The 15,476-nt window shown below is 43.6% G+C and overlaps 1 long non-coding RNA gene across 1 annotated transcript in view; it reads right to left on the bottom strand.

Moving 5' to 3' along the window:
* Positions 1-2,295: 2,295 nt before the first annotated feature.
* Positions 2,296-15,476, bottom strand: part of LOC139037457 (uncharacterized) — a 33,500-nt gene continuing 20,319 nt past the window's right edge. The window contains exon 4 of the long non-coding RNA XR_011490290.1: positions 2,296-15,456. This is a non-coding gene — a long non-coding RNA (uncharacterized lncRNA). The remainder of the gene's footprint in view (positions 15,457-15,476) is intronic.

The raw sequence follows: 15,476 nt of genomic DNA, 5'->3' as shown, positions 1-15,476 counted from the left end.
AGGAAAAGTGAAAGAAAATGAAAGTGAAGTTGCTTAGTCATGTCCAATTGTGACACTATGGACTTTACAATCCATGGAATTCTTCAGGCCAGAATACTGGTGTGGGTAGTCTTTTTCTTCTCCAGGGGATCTTCCCCACCCAGGGATACGAACCCAGGTCTCCCACACTGCAGGCAGATTCTTTACCAGCTGAGCCACAAGGGAAGTCCATTTTTCAGGGAAGGAAAGTATTGACATTATTTTACTCTCACCTTAACCTGGGCTATATTTGTGCCTACAACTCTTGGGCAAGGATCTCAAAGCATACCCGGGCTACAGAAAGTACTGGATCAGCAACCTGGATTCCCTAAGGCACCCACTGGAAGTCAGAAGGGTGATTGACAAGATGAAGGCTGTTGGGGGAAATGGTCAGCCTACAAATGGTGCGGGTCAGATGAGCACAGGCTTGTTCACCAGATCCTGAACCTCAGCAGCACTGTGGAACCATGAGGGAGGCAAGTTCAGGACAAGTCGGTGGAAATACTACACTATGCAGCAGGTCATGAATTTATGGGATGGATTATCTCCCAGAGGTGGTACAGGCTGGCAACATAAATGGATTCCAGAGGGGTTTGGAACAGACCTGTGAATGGCAGAGCCCTAAAGGGGTGCTGGAGGAAGCCGATATTGACTCCATGTGGTCAGGAGTTCAGGGTGGCCCAGCAGGCCCTGAACATGGGGCCTTTGTGGACAGGAGCCCTGGCCTGGATTTGAGCCAATGGACATGCTCAGTTCTACAGTCTCCGTGGCCTTCGCCTCATGAAGGTAGCAAAAACTCATTCTTTTTACCTTGGCCAAGTATGTGCTGCAGATGCTGTCTTTTATTTTTAGTCTCATGCACGTTCAGTTTTAGCAGGTTATCCTAAAAACAGCGAGTTTTCCAGCTAAATTATAACCATTCTGAGAAAGTATTTCCTCGCCCCGCCTCCACCCACCCCTCACTCCAGCCCACCCCTTGTAGCCTTTTTTAAAATGCATTGCTTTTTCATTTTGGCTTTGGATTTCTAAGCAGATTTTGAGAGCCTGTTTTCATATCGGTTATTATATTTATCTCTTGCAATTAGATTTCCATTCCCTAAACTGTCTAATTCTGACATAAATTACTCTAATTATGAAAGCTCCTCTAAAAAGAGCAGTGACAATATACTTTTCTGGGGAGCGCTTTTCCATACAGCATCCAGAGCGTCTTCAATGCTGTATCTTGGATGCCAGGGGGAAAAAATATTACTTTTATGACTGTAGCTCTAAACTTTGGCATTGGGGGAAGTTCAGGAAGCTCTTAAATGTCTCCTCTGACAATCCCCATGTCTCCCCTCACACCTGTGTCCATCTGCACCATGTGCTCTGTGCTTTCTTGAGCATTCCTGTAAGTTCTAGAGATACAGCCCCTGTCTTCCATCAGTGAGGCTGGCAAGCGGGTGGTGCTGGCGTGGAAGTCCATTTGTTTATACCTCTGGGGCATGCAGGGGCTCACTTTTCATTTTCAGCTTCTGCCTCCCAGCCTCCTGGTGGTGTCTTGAATGCTGTTTTCCCAGCGCCATCTCTGGAGTGTTCTTCCTCGGGATTCATCATTGGCCTAGTGCTCACATAAACAGAGGGCTTTGGGATTCCACTTGTCTGGCGGCGTCTTAGGGTAGAAGGAGAGCCCCACAGAGCTCTCATTTTGTCTCTCTCTGTGGCTCCCTGTGTCTCCTGCTCTCCGTTACTGGTCAATTTATTGAGTGAGTCCATCATGGGGGTTTCACGCAGCGTTTCCATGGCCGAGGTAAAGCATTTCTTGTCACTTTGTCAGAGAGATGCCTAGGAAACCCCAGCTCCCCGTTCCCAAGCATATTCATTTTGGAAGAAGTTTCTCTGAAGACTAGAATTGTTTATTCCTTTTGCCCCGAGGGCCCACAAAGTAACTGTGCCTTTGAAATTTGCTTCCTTAACTCATTCAGTGACTCAGAACAACATTGCTGCAAACAAACTTCCTTTCCCTGGGCTGGCTCTTATAACAGGTAAAAGGAAGGGCTGACAAAAACCGTAAAATAATAATTTAGCCTTCATCTGCTAAGTTGCAGAAATACACTCACCCCCTCCTTCTGTTTTAACTGCCTTTGACTTACTGCTCCCTATGAGCCAGGCAACTGATGTATATTGCTTTTAAATTTTCAGTACTCTGAGGTACTGTTCTACCTATCTATAGCTAAGGAGGCTGAGGTTTGAAAAAGTTTTAATGTTGTCAGAGATCAGGTAAATGATGGAAGGCAGAAATTCCAAATAATAGAAACACATTTATTCAGCATTCATTAAGCATTCATTCTCTCCCAATACTGTGCAAAACCTGAGATATATAAAAATGAATGAGAGTCTAGTCTGGTGGAGCTTCCTCTAGAGTCAGGTTTCCACCTAGAAAGGGCTCAATTCAGAGCTCTGCATCTACTCTCCTTAGTTCAACTGGACAGATTTGGGAAGAGAACCTGTCTCCTGGGACACAGTGAAATTAACTGCTTCTGGGATGATAAAGACAACAACAATAATACCTGAAGCTTGCACATAAATTTCAGTTTACAAAGACATTTCAAATGTATTATTTAATTTAACTCAGTGTTTGTTAGGAGGGCAGAGTAGATGAGAGTCTGGGGCTTCAAGAGGCTGGTTGCCCACAATGGCTGCATAACTGGGCCAGAACCAAGGTGTTCTGGCTTCTAGACCAGTGGTTTCTATCCTATTGTCTGCAAGATGAATGATACCTTCACTCAGGAACATCTCTTGGTGGGGTATAAACAAACAGGTATCTAAAAGTGTCTAGAAGCAAAGTCTAAATGGATGAACTCAAACAGTATCTGAATATCAGCCTTAGAGGGAATTCCCGCACTTAAAAAAAACAAGGGCTACAAAAGTGCTTTTCATACTTTCCCACCAGAGTATTCCTCCAAGGAGGAATATTTTTTGCTTTAGGAAGACATGACTGATGCTGAAGCTGAAGTGCTAATACTTTGGCTGCCTAATACAAAGAGCTGACTCATTGGAAGAGGCGTCGATGCTGGGAAAGACTGAAGGCAAAAGAAGAGGGCGGCAGAGGAGAAGATGGTTGGAGAGCATCACCCACTCTGTGGACGTGAATTTGAGCGAACTCTGGGAAATAGCGAAGGACAGAGAAGACTGGAGTGATGCCATCTTTGGAGTAGCAAAGAGTTGGACACAACAACAATAGGAAGACATCATTTAATATTTTTTGACTTATACACTTGACATGCTTTTCCATATTCCTCCAGGGTTGTTGGCACCCTAGTGTGAAAAGCATAGGATCAGATGGCATTCAAAACTTATTTATTAGAGCTATGTTCTAACTATTCAAACTATGCTTTAACCAACTGCACTAATCAATACACCCAATGGAATTTCATCCATCCATCCATCCACTAGCAAATATTGATGGAGAATCTACAGTAACCTCTGCATTGTGCTAGGTAGACACCATGATACGGTCCGTCAGGAATTTACATCTAATGTAGAACTGACCCATGCTATAATTAACAGATAGTAGACAACTGCTTATGATAAAGTGCTCAGTTTTATAATTTGGATTTAAAGGCAGTAATGGCTGGAGCAACCAAGGAAACCTTTATGATAGAGGTGGGTTGGCCAGAATCTAGGCAGTGCATAAGAATTTAAAGATGGAGAAAGGGTGAAAGGGAGCTGAATTGGGTACAACATGAAGGAATAAACATTGTAGAGCTTTTTTGTAAGTAACATTATTTATTTGATTATCCTTTCCTAATCTCTCTCTCTCTCTCTCTCTCTCTCTCTCTCTCTCTCTCTCTCTCTCTCTATCTCTGAAAACTAGGAAAAGATTCAAAAGTATGAAGGAGAAAAACAAAATATCACCCATAAACCTGGTGACCAAATATAACCAATATCACATTTTGATATAGACTCTCCCAGTCTTTTAGACAGAGATTAGAATGTGTATATCAGTTGGTGGAGTCACTGCAGATTTTGAACAATGAACTGACCACTCTCAAAGTTAATCTGGTGACCTTTTGTGATTTATTAGAGTGTGGAAAGGCTGGGAGCCTTAACTTCAGCCTGGTAGGAGGCCTCTATGCACTCTAACTCCTGCCTTTAAAACAAAGTAACTGCTTGTCTTGATCCTTGGAAACCTCTCCATTATTGGAGCAACTGGAGCAAAGACTGGGTGACAACCTGGTAGAGATACTGTAGAAGGGATTGTTATAGCTGGTGAGAGGGTTCAGTAGCCCATATGATCTCTTCCAGCCCGAGATTCCAGGACTTACATTGTTAGCTGTTGAAATTCACAGTCAAATAGATTATGACACTGTCTTTTTTTCTTGTAATTTGGTTTGCTCAGTAATGTAATATCCCTGGGTTGGGTAAAATGATAAATGTTTATTGGGAGGTAGAAACTGACTATTTTTGAGAAGGTGGGGTTAAGTTCTTTTATATTTTAGTCCTGCTATGTCCTCTTACAATCTTATTATTTGAGAGCCACACTTTCATGGGAGGGGAGGGGGCTTTCCTGGTGGCTCAGTGGTAAAGAACTTGCTTGCCAACACAGGAGATGCAGGTTCAATCCCTGGGTTGGCAGATCCTCTGGAGAAGGAAATGGCAACCCACTCTGGTATTCTTTTTTTTTAAATTAATTTAATTTAATTGGAGGCTAATTACTTTACAATATTGTGGTGGCTTTGCCGTACATTGACATGAATCAGCCATGGGTGTACATGTGTCCCACCATCCTGAACCCCTCACCCACCTCCCTCCCCACCCCATCCCTCTGGGTTGTCCCAGAGCACCAGCTTTGGGTGTTCTGCTTCATGCATCGAATTTGCACCGGTCATCTCTTTTACATATGGTAATATATATGTTTCAATACTATTCTCTCATATCATCCCACCCTTGCCTTCTCCCACGTAGTCCAAAAGTCTGTTCTTTACATCTGCGTCTCTTTTGTTGCCACTCGGGTATTCTTGCCTGGGAAATCCCATGGACAGAAAGGAACCTGTTGGGCTACAGTCCATGGGGTTGCAAAAGAGTTGAACACAATTTAATGACTAAACAACTTTCATGGGGGGTGTTTAAGGAGAAACTCTTCCATTTACCTAATCTCTAGTTGTCTGGATGCTACCATCTTCTCTGAAAAGATCTTAACTCTCCAGGAATGGGGTAAAAGCCAGTCCTCTGTGTTCCTACTGTGTTCCTTGTAAGTACCCAAAGCATTGTATTCTTCCCTTGCTCAGTATGCTTCGGGGTCTGCAATTCTGTGTCCTTGCAAAGACTGTACATATAGTGGGGACTGTGCAGGCAAAGGGCCACGAGGGCTTGCCTGGTGGCTCAGCGGTGGAGAGTCCACCTGCCGATGCAGGTGTGATCCCTGATCTGGAAGATCCTACATGCCACAGAGCAGCTAAGCCCATGTGCCACAGCTACTAAGCCTGTGCTCTAGAGCCGGGGGACCGCAGCTGCTGAAGCCTGCACACTCTGGAGCCCGTGCTCCACAACAAGAGAAACCACCCCAATGAGAAGCCCATGCGCTGCAACGACAGAGTTGCCTCTGCTCTTTGCAACTAAAGAAAAGTCCACCACAAAGACCCAGTGCAGCCACGAAGAAATAAATAAAATTACATATAAAAAAAGAAAAGGGCTATGACAAGAGGGGAAAAAAACATAATTCAAGATGCCATGGGCTCAGGGTACGGCACGGCTAAAGAGGTGCTTCTAAAGTCACAGGTGCATACTTTTCCTAAAGCCACAGTGACTTTTATAAGGAAAGATCCCTCCTGCCTGGTGACTTGGAACTCTGTCCTCATATCACCCAGTCCTGTGCCAGGCATACAGAGAAGGGGACCCATAGTTCCCTTTATTCCCCACCTTTAACGTTAGCATTGTTTCTCAAGCTCCCGATATTGCTGCTGTCATTGAGGGCTGGGCAGGAGAAAACACTGCGTGTTCCTTGGGAATTCTGGACCCCAGTGTGTTTAAACCTGGACAATGCTGGATCCAAGTTTCTGTGAGATTCACACAGGTTCCCACTAGAGTCTAAGTGAAGGAGAGGAAGGTCTCTTCTTTAGTCACTAAGTCGTGTCTGACTCTTTTGTGTCCCCATGGACTGTAGCCCGCCAGGCTCCTCTATCTGTGGGATTTTTCAGGCAAGAATATTGGAATGGGTTGCTGTTTCCTTCTCCAGGGGATCTTCCTGACCCGGGAATCAAACCCAGGAAGATTCTTTACCACTGAGCCACCTGGGAAACCCAGAAAGGTCTCATCTTGCTAGCTTATCTTCCACTCCTCTGATGAGATCACTTGGTGACACGGTTTTTAGTAGCTCTAAAAACCATGTAGGCAAAAGATGATTTATTTCTATATATGGCCTGGAGAGAGCCCAGTCAGGGGCTGGCTTCCTGGTTGTTGCTCTCCAGTTTTTCCAGGCCTGCAGTCTCCATAGACTTCCAGGCTGGACATGGGTTTCTTGGGCCTGTGTGTAATTAGGTTCAGCAGTGGAAAATTTGGCTCCCAGCGTGACTGTCCCTAGTTGTCCTCATTCCCCACCCCTATCCCCTCGCCTCTCCTCCCTCAGAATGCTGCAGCTAAAAAGCAAATAATGAAGTTCTCGCAGCTGCAGCCCAGCTAAAAATAGAAAGTTTGTTTATTTTCATGTTCATGAAGCCCTTTTCCTGCTGTTGCTGTTGTTAGGAGCCTAAATCCCAGGCAGGAATGGGAAGGCCTCTGTGTGCTGGTCACTGGCCAAGGGAATTCTGTCCTATGTTGGTGGCTCAGAGCCTGTCTGGGGTCAGAGGATGAGGTGATCTGTTTTCTTTTTCAAGCCTCTCTTTTCCTAACTGACACCTGCTGTCCGGAATTTGGGGTGTGTGTGTCTTGAATTTTTTTTTTTTGGATGATCTGCATGATTGTACTTCCCTTTCAGAGACCTCCTCCCTTTCTGTTGTGATCTGCTCAGAGGAGAGTTATGGGCAGAGGAAAGGGCACTGGGCTAAGAGGCAAGAAACCTGAATGTTCTTTCTTGCTCTGTGACCTTAAGCAAGTCACAGCCTCTCTGACCCTTGATTTCCTCATCTGTAAAACAGGGTTAGTGATATGTGCCCAGAGATCAAGTGTAACAATGGATAGAAAATAACTTTGGAAAAGTAAAGATATTTGAGAATGGATTGTTTTCTACTTTCTAAATAAATGGGGTTTTTCAAGTGTGCTGAAAGGATAGATATTCCTTGTGTTGAAGGACTTTTGAGTCCCCTCCCCCCAAAGGGAAGATTGGAAGGGTGACAAGAGAATAGTACCTGGAGAGTTATGTTTTGATCATATTTCCTAGGAGATCGGCAAAAAACAAACTCATGTTGAAATATCTGAGAGGTAATTTGACTAGAGGACTTTCCAGGTGGCTCAGTGGTAAAGAATCCGACTGCCAATGCAGAAGACTTGGGTTTGATCCCTGGGTCAGGAAGATCCCCTGGAGAAGGAAATGTCAACCCACTTTGGTAATCTTGCCTGGAGAATCCCATGGACAGAGGAGACTGGTGGACTACAGTCCATGGGGTTGCAAAAGGTCGGACACAACTTAGTGACTAAACAACAACAACAACAACAGTTGACTAGAAGAAAGGATTCTGAATTAGGGTTTGGGAAATTGAGGAAGGGGATTCTTTAGTGTTCTGTTAACTTGCTGTGGGCCTCGGGGCAGTGTTTATACTGTCATATATCTTATCTGCCTTCTCCAGTGGTAGAATCATTGTTAGTTATTAGTAGTTGACCTTCCCACCTGGTAGGGATCTCCACGTGCTCAGACCTCTAGATGCCTTGGTTTATACCACACACGTAGGATTTGTAACATGTCCAGCTTATAACATGCCCAGGGCTTGTAAGAGTCCAGCATCCTGGACTGTCATCATTGACACTTTCCCGTCTCACTGAACTTAGCATTTCCCTCAGTTATAGACAACAAATCAGATATCTGTGAGTTTATCACCTTTAGAAGTCATAGGTATGTTCAAGTCACATTTCTATTATTGCAGGCATTCTAGAATATTGTTTATGCATACATATTACTTCTGGGCAACAGCAGTTATTAGACTTACCATTAGATTTATTTAATGTACTAATGAAATTCACACTTATTATGCTATATTTGTTTTACAAAAAATATTTAAACTATATTTTAATATAAGCTGGCTTCCCATGCATTTCATTGTGTACATTTCAAAATATTCTTTATATACCTCATAGTCTTCATCAGACCTCCAAAGGGCTCCATGGCACACAGAAGCCCTAAGCTTATTAGCCAGCTCACGGCAGGCTCAGCTACATAATTTGTAGGATCCAGTGCAAAATGAAAATGGGAGGCCTCTTGGTGAAAAATTTGAAGGATTAGAAGGTGGGAAGGTGACCATTTAACTAAACCCAGGGTCAGTAAGCTGAGCCTGGTGCCCTGTGTGACTATAGGTTGCTGATCTGTGAAGTAAGCTCTGATTCATAGAATTTCTAGAAAGGTCAGAGGGCCAGACCCTGGGGCTCCTTGGCCAGGGGAAACAGCCCTGTTGTGTTGAAGAACTGGTCTGGTGAAGACCCATGGCGGCTTCTGCTCAGCCTAAACACTGCCGCTTGTCCCCTGCCACACCAACAGTGAGTGCTGGAAACTGTCCTGGGTTCGCTGCCACCGCTATGTTGGTAAGCTGGATGAGCTGTCTGTCCCCACACCAGATGGATTCTGTGTGATCCCTGCTCTCTCATATGACTAGTTTCCAATTTGAAGTCTGGACTGGGTTCATTTGGTAGAGTCTTGTTCAAGGCTAGCCCTTCTGTTGCACAGGAGGCCAATCAGTAAACTGTCATTGCCTGCTCCATAGAGGGGAGAAGAGTTCTGCCTCACAGGGAGAGGGACGCCCCCAATGAAGGGGTTTCAGATACTGAGTGGCCAAAAAGCATGAGAATTGTCCTTGATGGTACCCACACACCCGATGGGTACCTTGGCCACTTCTTTTTAAAAAATATTTATTCGTTTATTTGGCTGCCTCCAGCCTTAGTTGTGAGGGCTTCCTGGTGGCTCAGTGGTAAACAGTCTGCCTGCCATGTGGGAGACCTGGGTTTGATCCCTGGGTTGGGAAGATCCCCTGGAGAAGGGAAAGGCTACCCACTCCAGTATTCTTGCCTGGGAAATCCCATGGACAGAAGAGCCTGGCGGGCTACTGTCCGTGGGTTGCAAAGAGTCAGACATGAAAAGAGAGGCCTTCGTTGTGGTGCATGAGATCTTCGTGTGTCATGTGGGATCTTTTGTTGCAGCGTGCAGACTCTGTTTGTGGGTCCCAGAGAGTTCTGGCTCAGTACTTGCCCCACACGGGCTTAGTTGCTTCATGACATGTGGGATCCTAGTTCTCCCACCAGGGTTCAAACCCATGATCCTTGCATTGGGAGGCAGATTCTTAATCACTGGACCACCAGGAAAGTCCCTTGACCTCCTCTGAAGAAAGCTGATGGGCTGGCAGAACATGTGGTTACCTTTAGGTAGATGTAGCTGCTGGGAAGAGAAGACATCCTAAAACATTTTCAGTTTCTGGGACATTTGGGACAGTTTTCTAGGATCAATAAGGCAGAATATTTGGAATAGAGATTACTCAAGAAAATTCACAACCTATGGACATAGGATGTTAAAACTTGGGACTTTCACCAAATAGTCTCTATCTGTAAGACCAGACAATACCAGGAAGAACAGATGGGCTCTACACTGTCACACAATGACAAAGTCTAGTTAATTTGAGTTTCCTTGAAGCAAAAGACTGAGTCAGTGCAGACATATTAAAAGTTGGGCCAATCCAAGGGCAGAAAAGGTTGTTCTAGAAATGACCCACCTTGTGGCTTGCACAGTGCCACTCTTTGGGGCAGGGTTGAGCCCCCCAGTCTTAGCTCATGACTCATTTATTCCCTTCTCACTCTTACTGAAAAAGTAAATTAGTTAAGAAAGCGGTAGGTTGTTCTGTCTCTGTATCCCCCTGGAGTGATGGGTGGGCTGTTCTTTACAAAGTAGTGCAAGGACAGAGCTGCCTCCAGAGAATTTTAACAGGAGCCCAGCAGAGTACAAGTGCTTGTAGAGGTGGGACTGAGAGACCACAGCTCACTGTCCAGGTGCCAAGCCATCCAGCAGGCTCCCCGAGAACACGGGAGCCCTCCTACCAAGATACAAGAGCCATCCCTCACCCCTAGAGACTGACAGCAGTTGCCAGTGGGGAGGTCCTGAGAGGGTGCAAAGAAAAGTGCCACTCCCCCCAGCTCCTGATATGTGGGGTGCTCTGCGTCCTTTGTGTGCTGAACTCCCCATGGGGATGCTTGGAAGAGAGGTCATGATCTCCATTTGACAGACTGGAGAGCCCGCATTTGGAGCTCCCAGTTCCCCTTGCCTTCCAATATGTTACCTGGAGGAGACACGGAGTTGGCCACCATCTTTTGGTTAATCTCTAGTAAAAGACTGGGGATTTTTGTCCTTTCAATATGCTTTTCACTGGGGAGAGGGAATAGTAATACCCGTATCTCTCACTCACCAAAGTTTCTTTGGGAAAGAAATCTTGACTTCCTATTTTTGCTAATTCAAAAATAACTTTTTGAATGAATTCTGGAATAGTTTTAGATTTGTAGGCAATTTAGCAAAAAAATACAGAGATCTTATATATCTTTCATTCAGTTTTCCCTAGTGCTGGAATCTAATGTAACTGGTCCACTTAGAAATTAGCATTAGCATGGTATTGGGTTGGCCAAAAAGTTCATTCAAGTTTTTTTGCAACAGCTTTTGGAAAAACTTAAAGAAACTTTTTGGCAACTCAGTATTAATAATTGAACTATAGACTCTTTGAATTTCATCAATACATCCACTAATGTTCCCCCTACCCCATTTTTTTCTGTTTTTGGATCCAATTTAGGATACCACATTGGATTTTGGGAAACCTTGAATTTTAACAGAACTTTCAGATTGCCAGTAAAGTGTTTGACATAGGGTGAAAAATGGTTTTATTTGTATTTTCCCTCGTTTTTCAAAATTCAAAAGGGCCTTGAAAATTAAGTGCTCTTTAAAGTGCTTCAACAAACTCTTGGCTGCTTCTCTGAGATGTTAATACCAGACAAGCAGAAGTGGTTTCAGGATTTTGGTTTAAAGATGCTCCAAAAATGCAAAATATTGGAGTCTTTGATTGGAAATTTGGGATATCTAAGTCTGTTTCTTTCCCCCAAGTTCTAAGTACTAAAAAATAGGATAACTTTTCACACAGACCTCTACCTCACATCTTCCTGTGGAGTTATATGAATTTGGCTTCCAAGCCCTGCTTTGTGTGGAGGGCAAAAGAAAACAAAAGTAGATGAGGGTACTGTGTGAACTCGATTATGCAGTTGGTTTCCCTGGGTTACTCCATCCGTTGTTCATAGTGTCAGGCTTATGCCGGCAACATTCCAAGTCATGGAGTGTAGTATTATATTTGTCTGGGCTTCAGCTTATCGATTGGGCATCCTTGCTAATATAGTTTGTTTTCTCTTGAAATGGAACTAAAAGTGGAATTATAGTTAGGCACTCTTGACTCTATGACAGGGTGCAATCTGCTGGTCCAGTCTCTTATTGCTTTTGGAAATCTGAGATTTCAGGAGCTAGGCAATGGGTGTGTATGTGTTTGTGGGGTCCCTGTCACAGTTATGTGGAACTGAGATCTCACAGAATATGTTGGATATCAGAGTTATTTATGAGGCTTCATGGGATAGACATAGTATAATCATAAAGGCTTAATGGATAATTTAGCTCCCTATTCCCAGTCTGTATCTGCTGTTATATAAAGATGTGGGTATATTATTATTGTTGTTATTCAGTTGCTCAGTCGTGTCCAACTCTTTGAGACCCCTTGTACTGCAGCGCACCAGGCTTCCCTGTCCATCACAATCTCCTGGAGCTAGCTCAAATTCATGTCCATTGAGTTGGTGATGCCATCCATCCATCTCGTCCTCTGTCATCCCTTTCTCCTCATGCCCTCAATCTTTCCCAGCATCAGAGTCTTTTCCAATGAGTCAGTTCTTCACATCAGGTGGCCAAAGTATTGGAGCTTCAGTTTCAGCATCAGTCCTTCTAATGAATATTCAGGATTGATTTCTCTTAGGATTGACTGGTTTGATCTCTTTGCAGTCCAAGGGACTCTCAAGCGTCTTCTCCAACAGGACAGTTCAGAAGCATCAATTCTTTAGCGCTCAGCCTCCTTTATGGTCCAACTCTCACATCTGTACATGACTACTGGAAAAACCATAGCTTTGACCAGATGGACCTTTGTTGGCAAAGTAATGCCTCTGCTTTTGAATATGCTGTCTAGGTTGGTCATAGCTTTTCTTCCAAGAAGCAAGCATCTTTTAATTTCATGGCTACAGTCACCATTTGCAGTGATTTTTAGAGCCCATGAAAATAAAGTCCATCACTGTTTCCATTGTTTACCCATTTATTTGCCATGAAGTGATGGGACCAGATGCCATGATCTTCATTTTTGAATGTTGATTTTTAAGCCAGCTTTTTCACTCTCCTTTTTCACTTTCATCAAGATCTTTAGTTCCTCTTCACTTTCTGCCATAAGGGTGATGTCATCTGCATATCTGAGGTTATTGATATTTCTCCCAGCAATGTTGCTTCTATCTTGTGTTTCATCCAGCCTGGCATTTTACGTGATGTACTCTGTATAAGTTAAATAAGCAGGGTGACAATATATAGCCTTGACATACTCCTTTTCCAATTTGGAACCAGTCTGTTGTTCCATGTCTGGTTCTAACTGTTGCTTCTTGACCTGCATACAAGTTTGGCAGGAGGCAGGTGAGGTGTCTGGTATTCCCATCTCTTGAAGAGTTTTCCACAATTTGTTATGATCCGCACAGTCAAAGGCTTTAGCATAGTCAATGAAGCAGAAGTAAATGTTTTCTGGAACTCTCTTGCTTTTTCTATGATCCAACGGATGTTGGTAATTTGATCCTGGTTCTTCTGCCTTTTCTAAAACCAGCTTGAACATCAGGAAGTTCTTGGTTCATGTACTGTTGAAGCCTGGCTTGAAGAATTTTGAGCATTACTTTGCTAGCATGTAAGATGAGTACAATTGTGCAGTAGTTTGAACATTCTTTGGGATTGGAATGAAAACTGACCTATTCCGGTCCATGGCCATTGCTGAGTTTTCCAGATTTGCTGGTATATTGAGTGTAACACTTTCACAGCATCATCTTTTAGGATTTTTGAAATAGCTCAGCTGGAATTCCATCACCTCCACTAGCTTTATTCATAGTGATGCTTCCTAAAGCCTACTTGACTTCACACTCTGGAATGTCTGGCTCTAGGTGAGTGATCACACCATCATGGTTATCTGGGGCAGTAGATCTTTTTTGTATAGTTCTTCTGTGTATTCTTGCCACCTCTTCTTAATATCTTCTGCTTCTATTAGGTCCATACCAGTTCTGTCCTTTATTGTGCCCATCTTTGCATGAAATGTTCCCTTGGTATCTCTAATCTTCTTGAAGAAATCTCTAGTCTTTTGCATAATTCTAAGTGCTTAATTGATCATTTAGCTCCCTATTCTCAGTCTTTATCCATTATTATATAAAGATGTGGGTATATTACCATCCATATAACTCTAGGGCTTCTCAGGTGGCTCAGTGGTAAAGAATCCCACTGCCAATGCAGGAGCTGCAGGAGACAGGGGTTAGACTCCTACAGGGGGATGCTCCCCTGGAGAAGGAAATAGCAACCCGCTCCAGTATTCTTGTAGTGGCCCAGAAGGTAAAGAGTTTGCCTGCAATGCGGGAGACCCGGGTTCGACCCTGGGTTGGGAAGATCCCCTGGAAAAGGGAATGGCAATCCACTCTGGTATTCTTGGCTGGAGAATCCCTGGACAGAGGAGGCTGTCTGGATACAGTGCATAGGGTCACAAAGAGTCAGACATGACTGAACGACTTTCACTTTCACTTTCCAGTGTCTTGCCTGGAGAATTCCAAGGACAGAGGAGCCTGGTGGTCTACAGTTCATGGGGTTGCAAAGAGTCAGATGCAACTGAGTGACTGAGTGTGCACACATGAATGCACCTATGACTCTATCCATCTCCCCTTATGGCCCACCTAACTCTTAGGGCTTTACTTTTAGAATAGTCATAATTGCTAATATTTGTTGAGCATTTACTATGTGTTAGGCAGTCTGCCATACTCATTGCATATTTCTGTTTTGTGTAATTTCCCACAATTCTATGTGTTAAGTACCATTGTTAAATTTACATTTTGGATGAGGAAAATTCAGTTAAGAAACTTAATTTCATCCAAGGTCACATGGCTAGGAAGTAGTGAACCCAGGACACAGATCTGTCTAACTCCAAATCCAATGTTCTCATAACCACCTTGCCACACTGAGCCAGGAGATGTGGATAGCTGGTAAATACACAGACACTTTTCCAGGCAATGACTCCCTCCCTACTCCCTGTTTAAGCAAAGAAGATTATTCAAGTTATAGAAATCAATCATCTACATCACTTATTGAATTTTTCCTACTTGTAGAATTCTGTGCTTGATACAATGGGCATGGAGAGGTGAAAGAAAATTAACAGAGCACTAGAGTATGAACAGTCTAGAAGACCTGAGTTTTCACCCCAGCACTATCACTGAGCATGTCTTGGCTACACTGTTAAACTTTGGGCAGCAAATAATTTCTTTGTAAGGTGAGCAGGTGGGATCAGATGAACTCAGAGGTCTGTCCCAGTTCTCTGTCCCTCATATTTGCACCAGACATGACACATAGAATAAATGCCAGATGCCATCTCTGGTCTCAAGGATCAAGAGACAGAAACCTTTAAACACATGAAACAATTAGAGGACAGTGGAGATGGAAATTGTCTACCTTGGGCTATAAGTAGTCCACTGGATATGCACTTACTTGAATCTCTATGATTCAGCAGTTTCAGGAATAAAAGACATAGGTCATAATTTGTGCCCTTAATAAGTGCACAAATTAGTTGGGAAACAGGACATAAGCACCTAGAGCAATGACTAATACAAGAAATTAGGTAATTAAGTGCTAAATTGTGATGTGCAGTCATCATATGATGGTGGTTATATGATAACCCACATTTACTGAGTTCTTAGGTGAGTGTGCAAGAGTTAAGGTGTACCTCCCAAAAGTCCCTCAGTGGTCAAGATAAATAGGTATTTAATGCAATATTTTAAAAAATAAAAAATGTGAAAAATGAATGCCCAACATAAAATATCAAGATTTTTAAAAAGACAGGCTCGGTAGTGCTGATTTTTCCTTTTGCCTCGGGCTCAAGTACAGCTGGAGCTTCCCCGATGGCTCAGAGGGTAAAGAATCCACCGGCAATGCAGGAGACACAGGAGACATGGGTTTGATCCCCGAGTCAGGAAGATGCCCTGGAGGAAGAAATGACAGC

This window comes from Odocoileus virginianus, chromosome 11 (genome assembly GCF_023699985.2).
Source record: "Odocoileus virginianus isolate 20LAN1187 ecotype Illinois chromosome 11, Ovbor_1.2, whole genome shotgun sequence".
In the NCBI taxonomy this organism is placed as follows: domain Eukaryota; kingdom Metazoa; phylum Chordata; class Mammalia; order Artiodactyla; family Cervidae; genus Odocoileus; species Odocoileus virginianus.
The sequence above is the reverse complement of the archived record's forward strand: the minus strand, read 5'-3'. Positions and strand labels throughout refer to the sequence as shown.